Here is a 9,607-nt window from a genome sequence, read left to right as displayed (position 1 = left end):
TTATTAATTATACAAAGCCTTAGTCAAATATATGTGAGAATCCTGTATGATAGAGATATACAAGATTCTAGAAGGATTTGACCTCTCCCTTTTTCTCATCTTATAAAGATACGTGATAATAGGTTCTCTAATTCTTTGGTTTTCTTTCTCATTCGGACTTCCATATGCCTGGTTTCAGCTGCTCCAGCTACTGTTCTGACTTAATTGTGCTTCTCACTTCTGTTTTCTCCCTACCCTAGTTTAATATCCAAGGCACTACAACAATTGTATCTAAATACAAATTTGATCATGTCACTACCCAACTCAAACTCACATTGCCTTCAGTCCCCTTAGAGTGACATTTAAGGCCCTTCACAATATGCTTGCAGCCTACCATATCAGTCTCAGCCTTGCTGTTCTCCCTTTACATCCTACGCTGTAGTTACACCAGATGTCTGGTGCACAGGTCTCTGTTTTTGAGTCTGATGTTCTCTTTTCCACCTTTTCAGCCAACACAATTCTACTCATCCTCGTATGTCTAGTGTGAGTGCTTTTTTTTTTTTTTTTTTTTACTTTGGACAGAGTTTCACTTTGTTGCCCAGGCTGGAGTGCAGTGGCACGGTCTCGGCTCGCTGCAACCTCTGCCTCCTGGGTTCAAGCAATTCGCGTGCCTCAGCCTCCCGCATAGCTGGGATTACAGGCACCTGCCACTATGCCTGGCTGATTTTTTTTTTTTTTTGTATGTATAGTAGAGGTGGGGTTTCACCATGTTGCCCAGGCTGGTCTCGAACTCCCGAGCTCAGGCAATCAGCCTATCTCTGCATCCCACAGCGCTAGGCTTATAGGCGTGAGCCACTGCGCCTGGCCTTGAGTGCACTTTTGCTAGGGCTTCCTACCTAGAGTGAGTCAGTGGCTGCGGCCTCTGCCTTCTCAAGGCACTCAGTGGGTGCATCCTTCTCTCATGGCATTTACCACTCTGCATTAGCATTCGTTTTATGCATGACTTTCTGCACCACTTGATTGTGATCTCCTTGAGGATTAGAGCCAGAGTTTTGCATAGTGTTTAATAAATGTTTGTTACATGAATGAGTTAATGAGTTAATGAGTTAATTATTTCCCCCGGCTATGGACCTTAGTCGGCATTCAAAACAGTCCTTCCCCATTTGGGAATCTCTATTTCCATATAGTATAATGAGGCCTCTTAAGTTTACCAGAGGTCTGGGAAAAGGAAATGTAAAAACAGACGTTACACTCCAGAAAACATTATGAATGAGAATGCTGGAAAAAAAAGTTTGTTGCATAATAGCTAGGAGTGAAAAGTTCTTTTCTTTGTTCCTGGGAGCAATAAAGTGATAACCCATATTTCAATCTCCTTCCCACACTTGCTCTTGTCAGTGTTTACCATATGAAAAAAAAAATCAAGTTATTTTATCCAGACTTCTGGTCACCTCCAAAAAAATGAGAAGGAATATATTTTCCTATTAATTGTGCTTGATTTTATAATTTTATGAAGATCAGGTGAGATTTACAAGTATCTCGGGGCAGCATGGTTTAAAAACAAAGTTACCGGCTGTAGGTAAAAAGTGTGTAATTAACAAAACTGGAAATTTCTTCATCTAAAATTTAATTCACAGGTTCAATTTAGTATTATTTGAATGATGGCATAATTTTTAAAGAAGAATTGTGCATTTTTAAATCACAGCTAGTCTTAGGACCATTTTTGTTCAATGTATATGACAGATTTGGAGAGACTTTGATCTCATTACTACTTATAGAAAAAATAGCCTTTGGCAATATAAGATATGTTATGTTTTAAAAAAAGTCACACTGCAGTTTTTAATCTACCAGTTCTAAGAATAACTAAAAATAAACATAAGGAATTCTTGATTTGTGGTTTTAAGAATTAAGTCAGAGAGTTATGTACTTATTCACCAAATCAGCTTTTAAAGTTTATTTCCATAATCATTACTTGGTTTGATCGTTTGTAGCAATCATGAATGAAATTCAGTAACATTAAGGTGATTAGGGAAAGAAACAAAATAAAACAAAACAAATAATGCCAGAAGTTTTATAAGTCACAAGCTAGCTCTCTACTGTGATTCAGCAACTTTTAGCAATTGAATCTAAATCCGATTCAAAGCTTTCTGAATCTGTAGCCATCAGACAAGCCCCAGAGCTCGAAGAAAGAGTCTTCTGGTGCCTGAGTCCACCCTTCCATGCTTGAAGTAACAAAGCAGCCAACCCAGCGGTATAGCTTACCTCTCCTCCGGGCTCGAGGCCTCTGCACAACTTGGCACTATTGGGATTTTGTCAGATTAAGGAATCAATGGACAATGTGCTGAGTGCTTTTATTTAAACATAAATACATAAATAAATGTAAGCCCTAACCGTGGAGCCCAACATACAGTCTGAACTGCCTAAGTCACACCAGTGCTTACACAGCCCTTCAATAAACTGATGTGTTTTCAGGTCAAAAAGACCAAACCCGTAAATCAAGGCAATGCTGTCCCTATGACTTATTTGCATTCTGAGTGAGACACGCAGTTTTAGGTCTTATGAAAACAGAAGACTGATATGCAATCCAGTGGCTCAGGGTTCCAAACATGCCAGCTTCAAAGGCAGCTGTGAGGTTTGCCTGTGAGCTCCTCCTATGTGTGGGACAAATGCTAGTTAGAAATCTTTGCATGGGCATTGGGGGAGTCTTTGCTTGTACAATAATGTCCTAATGTGACCTTTTTCATTTACTATTTAAGGAGTTTTACTATGAGTAATTAAGAAAACTTATCCGGATGCCATTTAATAGAAATTCTCAAAGCCTTTTGAAACAATTTTACCTATAATGAAGCAATAGAATGAAACCAAAATATCCATCCTGTGAATCAGGATTCCATCATTTCTACACCTGCTGTAATGTATTGCGTCAACTTTTCCAAGTTCTCTTCCCCTCAAAATGCTCCTTTTTCTTTATGTTCTTAAATGAAGAAAACTCTGCTCCCTTCCTCGTCCTTCACTTTCGAGGCTGCTCTGCTGAGTAAAATCTGGCCCCACTTGAAGTTATTCTTGTGGCCACAGCATAGGTGACAGAGGTAAATGGAGAGTTTTTAAAAGTACACAATTTCTTTCTTACAAAGCCTCCTCAAATAATGCAAGCCATTTTTTACCTGCCCTAGAAAAACTAAATTGCTCTTCTTACATTGCAAAATCATCCAGCTACTCTCAACAGCTCTACACTATTGAGATAACAACAGACTTTGCACAGAACAGAAAATCTGCATTGCCCCCCACTGCTGCTGCTTTAGCACGGATGTTTTTACTTTTCTTAAACACACACACACACACACGCAGTCTGAATTAGCTAAAAAGGTGAGTAAAAGATGAATAAAGAGCACTTAAGGAGAAAGCGTATTTAAAGAGTGTTTAAAGGAGAAACATCCACACTTCCATTTAGTTCAATACCTCGTCTGAGAGGACAATGTGATAAAACACATATAGTCAGAAAAACGAGAGAATGTGGGATGTTCATAAGTTAATGGTCCTATTAGAAATAGATCTGCCTTAGGCAAGAGGAATTTGTGGCAGGTTAATTGAGTCACAGGTGTCATAGACCTAGGAAGGGTTACATAAATTGTGAGGCCGAGTGAAAATTAAAAATGTGGAGTCCCTTGTTCAAAAGCTATTCATAATTTCAAGAACCATCAGAGGAGCAGAGCGTTAAACCAAATGTGAGCTTGAGACTTCTAAGCTTGAGATTCTGCACAACTGCACAGATTATATGCCCCTGAAGTTGGCTCCGCACATATCTAAGGCCTAGATGGCCTACGTGAATCTTGTGTAAGGCTGAAATTCTTTGTCAGGTGGCCTCAGGTTTCTCATCTAATAACCAAACCCGTTCAAGGTTCTCTCCCTTACTCTAAACTAGTTCAGTCATTTGGAAGACAGTGTGGCAATTCCTCAGGGATCTAGAACTAGAAATACCATTTCACCCAGCCATCTCATTACTGGGTATATACCCAAAGGATTATAAATCATGCTGCTATAAAGACACATGCACACGTATGTTTATTGCGGCATTATTCACAATAGCAAAGACTTGGAACCAACCCAAATGTCCAACAATGATAGACTGGATTAAGAAAATGTGGCACATATACACAATGGAATACTATGCAGCCATAAAAAAGGATGAGTTCATGTCCTCTGTTGGGACATGGATGAAGCTAGAAACCATCATTCTGAGCAAACTATCACAAGGACAGAAAACCAAACACCACATGTTCTCACTCATAGATGGGAATTGAACAATGAGAACACTTGGACACAGGGTGGGGAACACCAAGGCCTGTCGTGGGGTGGGGGAGGGGGGAGGGATAGCATTAGGAGATATACCTAATGTAAATGACGAGTTAATGGGTGCAGCACAGCAACATGGCACATGTATACATATGTAACAAACCTGCATGTTGTGCACATGTACCCTAGAACTTAAAGTATAATAATAAAATAAAATAAAATAAATAAAAGGTTCTCTCCCTTAAGAATCCATGAAGAAAATAGTCCTTTTTCAAAATCCATTTGCCTTATGCCTTTCCCTTAGAGAAAACTAATATTATTATGCTTAGAATCTGCTGATTATAAAAAATGGACATGTTACTAAATATGGCTTTCTAAAAGATCAATCTTATTCAAACAACTCAATAGCAAAACAACAAATAATCCAATTTAAAAATTGGCAAAAGACCCGAATACACATTTCTTAAAAAGAAGACATACAAATGGCCAACAGGTATATGAAAAAAATGTGTAGTATCACTAATCATCAGGGAAATGTAAATCAAAACCACAATGAGTTATCACCTTACTCCAGTTAGACTGGCTATTAACAAACAGAGAAAATAACAGATGCTGGCGAAGGTGCAGAGAAAGGGGAACACTTGTGCTCTGTTGGTGGAAATGTAAAATGGTGCAGCCAATATGGAAAATAACAGAGAGGGTCCTCCAAAAACTAAAAGTCAAACTACCATATGATCTAGCAATGTCATTACTGGGTATATAGCCAAAGGAAAGGAAATCAGTATGTTGAAGATATATCTGCGATATATCGGCCCATGTTCATTGCAACACTATTCACAATAGCCAATATAGGGAATCGACCTAAGAGGCCATCTGTGGATGAATGGATTAAGAAAATGTGGTATATACACAGTGGAATACTATTCAGCCATAAAACAGAATAAAATCCTGTCATTTGCAGCAATATGGATGAACCTGAAGGACATCATGTTAAGTGAAAACACCCAACACAGAAAGATAAATACTGCATGATTTCACTTTTATGTTGAATCTAGAAACATTGATCTCATAGAATTAGAGAGTAAAATAGTGGTTACCAGAGACTGGGGAGGGTAGGTGAAATTGGGGCTGGAAAAGGTTGCATGAGAGGTAAATGATATAGTCAGACAGGAAGAATAAATTCTGGTGCTTTATTAGACAGTAAGGTGACTATAGCTAATAACAATTCAGTATATATTTCAAGAGAGGCAGAAGAGAGGATTTTGAATGTCATCACTACAAAGAAATTAATGTTTAAAGTGATGGATATGCAATCTATCCTGATTCGATCATTATACAATGTATACATGTGTTGAAACAGCAAGCTCTACCCCATAAATATGTACAATTATTGTCTGTCAATTATAAATAGAAAAGAATGAAGGAAAGAAGAAAAAAAGAAAAGCTGCTATTAAAAAGCAATAGTTCTGTTTATGCTGATATGGAAAGATCTTTGAGATGTAATGTTAAATAAGAACAGAAAGATGCATAAAGAAAAGAGAAAAAAAAAATCAGTCTGTCCTCCCAGCTTGTGGATAGCCTGTGGTTGAACACAGAAGCAGGGTTTCCTCTATCTTCTCTTCATTTCCCTAATCGCAGGGGTTCACTTTCTTATCCCTGAATTACCATAGCAACTTCCTAGAACTCAGTCTCCTCTCTGCCCAAATGTTCAGATCACTCTTTCAGCCAGACAACTCAATGCGTCTCTGTTTATCCAGTGAAACTCAGTGATGGAGTGGACAGGACGTGGGTAAAAACTCAGTCATAACTCGTTTCAAATTATCCCTTTGGCACCTTTTATTGTACAACAAATATATGTTATTTTTTAAGTATTAACTCACTGATACAACCACACTGTGAGTTATATATAATCATTGTCCCTTTGTTTCAGATGAGAAAACTGAGCCCTGGAGAAGTTAAATGACTGGCTCAGTGTCACACAGCTAGTAAGTGGCAGAGCTGGGTTTCAAACGGGGGCATGCTGGCTCCAGAGTGCCTGCTCTTGAACACCCATCTGTGCTGATCCTAGCTAAACTGGCCTCTCCCTATAGTCACTGGGTCAGTGGAGCAAGTCCTAAAACTCCCTAAACCTCAACTCCCTCCTTCTAACACAGACATAACAATCTCAAGTGGTGAGGACAAGGAATATCAATAGAAATGCATGTGACAATTTTCTAAGACCGCATACAAATATTAGTAGTTTTATAACTTTTGTTTTGCTTGGAGAACCTTCCATTATTTTTGGACTCAAGTCCAAGTTCCCTTTTCTGGCTCTCAGAACCATGAAAAGGTAAGTTCAGCCAGTAGTATTCTTGTCACTGTTGTATGCATGCATATTCCTGTCTTTACATTTTCAAGCTTGCTGATTGCCCAAGCCTTTCTCAATTCAAGGCTGTTTCAGTGTCCTGCTTGCTCCGCACAGCCTTCTTAGATCATGCCAGTCTGGTCCATATTGATCTTTTTCTTTTCTGATCCTGACCTCCCATATCTTCTTCAAGGATTAGTAGCTCATCTTGCCAATTTGGTTATAAATTCTTCAACAGCAGGCATCATGTCTTATTTCAAGTGTGTATGTTGTTTCCCCAACATACAGGAGGTCCTTGAGGAAGATTCAGTGGCTAGTGAGATTTCCATTTTCGCCCAGCATCTTGCCCCAGGGCTGGGCCCACACACAGCCTGCAGGAACACTTGTGGATTTGTTTTAGATGTGCACAGCATCTGCTTGAATGTTCAGCACACAGTGAGCACTGCATAAATTGTATTTTTAGAGGCAATCTGTTACCACATAAGGATTACCAGAAATTACTCATACTCTTTGTGTAAGTAGATTTATACAATTATAATATCTAAGAGCTGAAATAAGAATGAGGGAAATAAAATCATGAGGGCTTTTTTAAGCAAAAAGGAATGTTAGAACTTCTGGTCAAAATGTGTTCACTGGTGTGTCAGAGAGCAGGTGTGAAGTTTGTTGAAAATAACTTGTTATTAATAATAATGTGTCCAGTTTGAGAATGATTTACTATTTTCAATGAATTAAAGTGGATTCCAGTTTTCTCCAATGGCTTCATTTTTATTCAACTGTTTTATTGAGTGGGAAGGCTAAATCTAACTACTTTATCTGACAAAAATACAAACAAAACAAACCAAAACAAAAAAACTGAGGCTCAGAGAAGGGAAGGACCTGGTCCAGTGTCACACAGAGAATTCGCAGAAGCATGGAGGCTAAATCTCGTTTTTATCAGATCCTCCTCGGGTCAGCAAATGAGAAAGAATCAGTGTGATTTGAGAAGAGCAAAACAGAGCCCAGTAAAATTTTAAATCTTATTCAAATAGCAAAAATATTTGGCTCCTAGTTAGAGATCATGACTTAGGAAGGATTTCTCTTGGACAGGCACAGTAAGAGGAGATTGTGAAACTCCCTATTTCTTAGCCCTCTGTTATAAATCATTTGAGAAAGTATATATTTACCCTTCTTTTTCTAAGACTTTACTTTGTCTTTGTACAAATACCCATCTTTGTATATTTGATTTTGCCCTACAGAGAAACTCAGAAAGTATGATTGAAAAACAAGCTACATCAATACAGACAGAGCTTCTCCTCATTTTAGTCTGTAAGAACAGGAAAATTAGCTTATTTTTAAAATTTCAGAACAATTGAGCCCTTTGCATAGTAGAACTGAACAATTTTCTGATGAATTTGAGCAAAGCAAAATCTGAATAAATGCAGTTTAAAACTAATGAATTATTTCAACAAACGCCTACCCTAACTTACACAGATTATTACTTAAAATCTATTTGCTTTTCAGAAATCAACTTAGTCAATAAAATATATTTTGTTCAAAAATTTCAAGTTAAATATTTGAAATGTAATCATATTATAAGTCTTTAATATTCCAATGACATCCTTTTAAATTTATTTTTAAGATGGTGGGGTTTGGACAAAGATAACCTACACTGCCTCTTTAATAACCTTCTGTAACATGACAGAAAAAAGCACGCAGCCAACTGTTGCTGGATTTTCCTTTCATTCGCGAATGCTTTTAATAAACCCCTCAGAAACCTCTGGAAAGCAGAGAAATGTTTTGAATGGATACGTTTTTTCCTCTTTTCTACTCTTACACGAGAACATATCGGCTGAATATTATAATATTGAGGGCTTTATTTCTTTGTTTCCAGTTAAAATCTATATGAGCAGATGGAGACACATCAGTCCAGAAATAAAACTATGGCTGAAGTTTATGGTCATGAAGAGGCCAAACACCTCTAGTCAGCGGAGAGCTTTGCTCACTGGAATGAATCACTGAATTTCTGAAGCTCAACTGAGTTGTCCAAGGGTCTGTCAGTATCCCGGATAAGAAACTTGGCAGTGTTGGCTAAAAGGGAGAGGTGATAAAACATTAAATAAAAAAACAAATGCTATTTTCCCTGAAATGTGATAATGTGGTCTACCTAGATAGATTCATAGTTTACTTTGTTTAATTGTCACGGAGGATAACTAAATTCACTTATCAACAAAAAAAGACAACTCCTTGAAAAATAGATAAATGGAAAATCCATCACAATCCCCCCCCCGCCAAAAAAAAGGTAGTAGGGTTTTGTGATTTACAAAGAAATGAGGAAAATGGCTTAAAATTTTTTTAAGTCAAGCTTAGAAAGAGAGATTAACCCAAGATAAATTGTGCATTTGAATCCTTCAGAAAAAAATCAGAATAGGGCTATATCCAAAGTAGACAACTGAAAAGAGAAGTATAAGAGATTTTCAGGCTTAAATAATAATTGTCTCAATCCCTATTTTGTCTTGTGTGTAGCAACCATTTCCGAAGTAGCCTACAATCACAGAGAACCAAAGTTGAATGTGTCCGCTGAGTTCATCTAGTCCAACACTGTTCCCAGATGAGGGAGCTGAGGCCCAATGAGAACCACAACTTATCCTCACAGCTTTATAGCCACACTAAGGTCAGAACCTCAGATCCTAGGACTCTTCACTGTGAAATACCACTTGTAGGCTCTTATTTTGTATAAATTGAACTGTACATAACAATCTCGTTTTGACAGAAATACGACTTACTATGGTTTTAACTCAAATAATTTCTCTTCTCTCTGGAAGACATAAGAAACAAATCAATCAAATATACAGAGCCATAATAAAAACTAAATGATAAGCTCTGGAAGAATTTATCATTCAAGCTCGTCAGAGACTGCATTTTCTCTTAACTCAGAACGTCCCAATTCCAAAAGCCAATAACAAGACAATCTCACCGCTCTGCAGTAAAGCTACTTTTAACTCTAGAATGAAATCA

Source organism: Pan paniscus, chromosome X (genome assembly GCF_029289425.2).
Source record: "Pan paniscus chromosome X, NHGRI_mPanPan1-v2.0_pri, whole genome shotgun sequence".
Lineage (NCBI taxonomy): Eukaryota > Metazoa > Chordata > Mammalia > Primates > Hominidae > Pan > Pan paniscus.
This window is presented reverse-complemented; position numbering follows the sequence as displayed.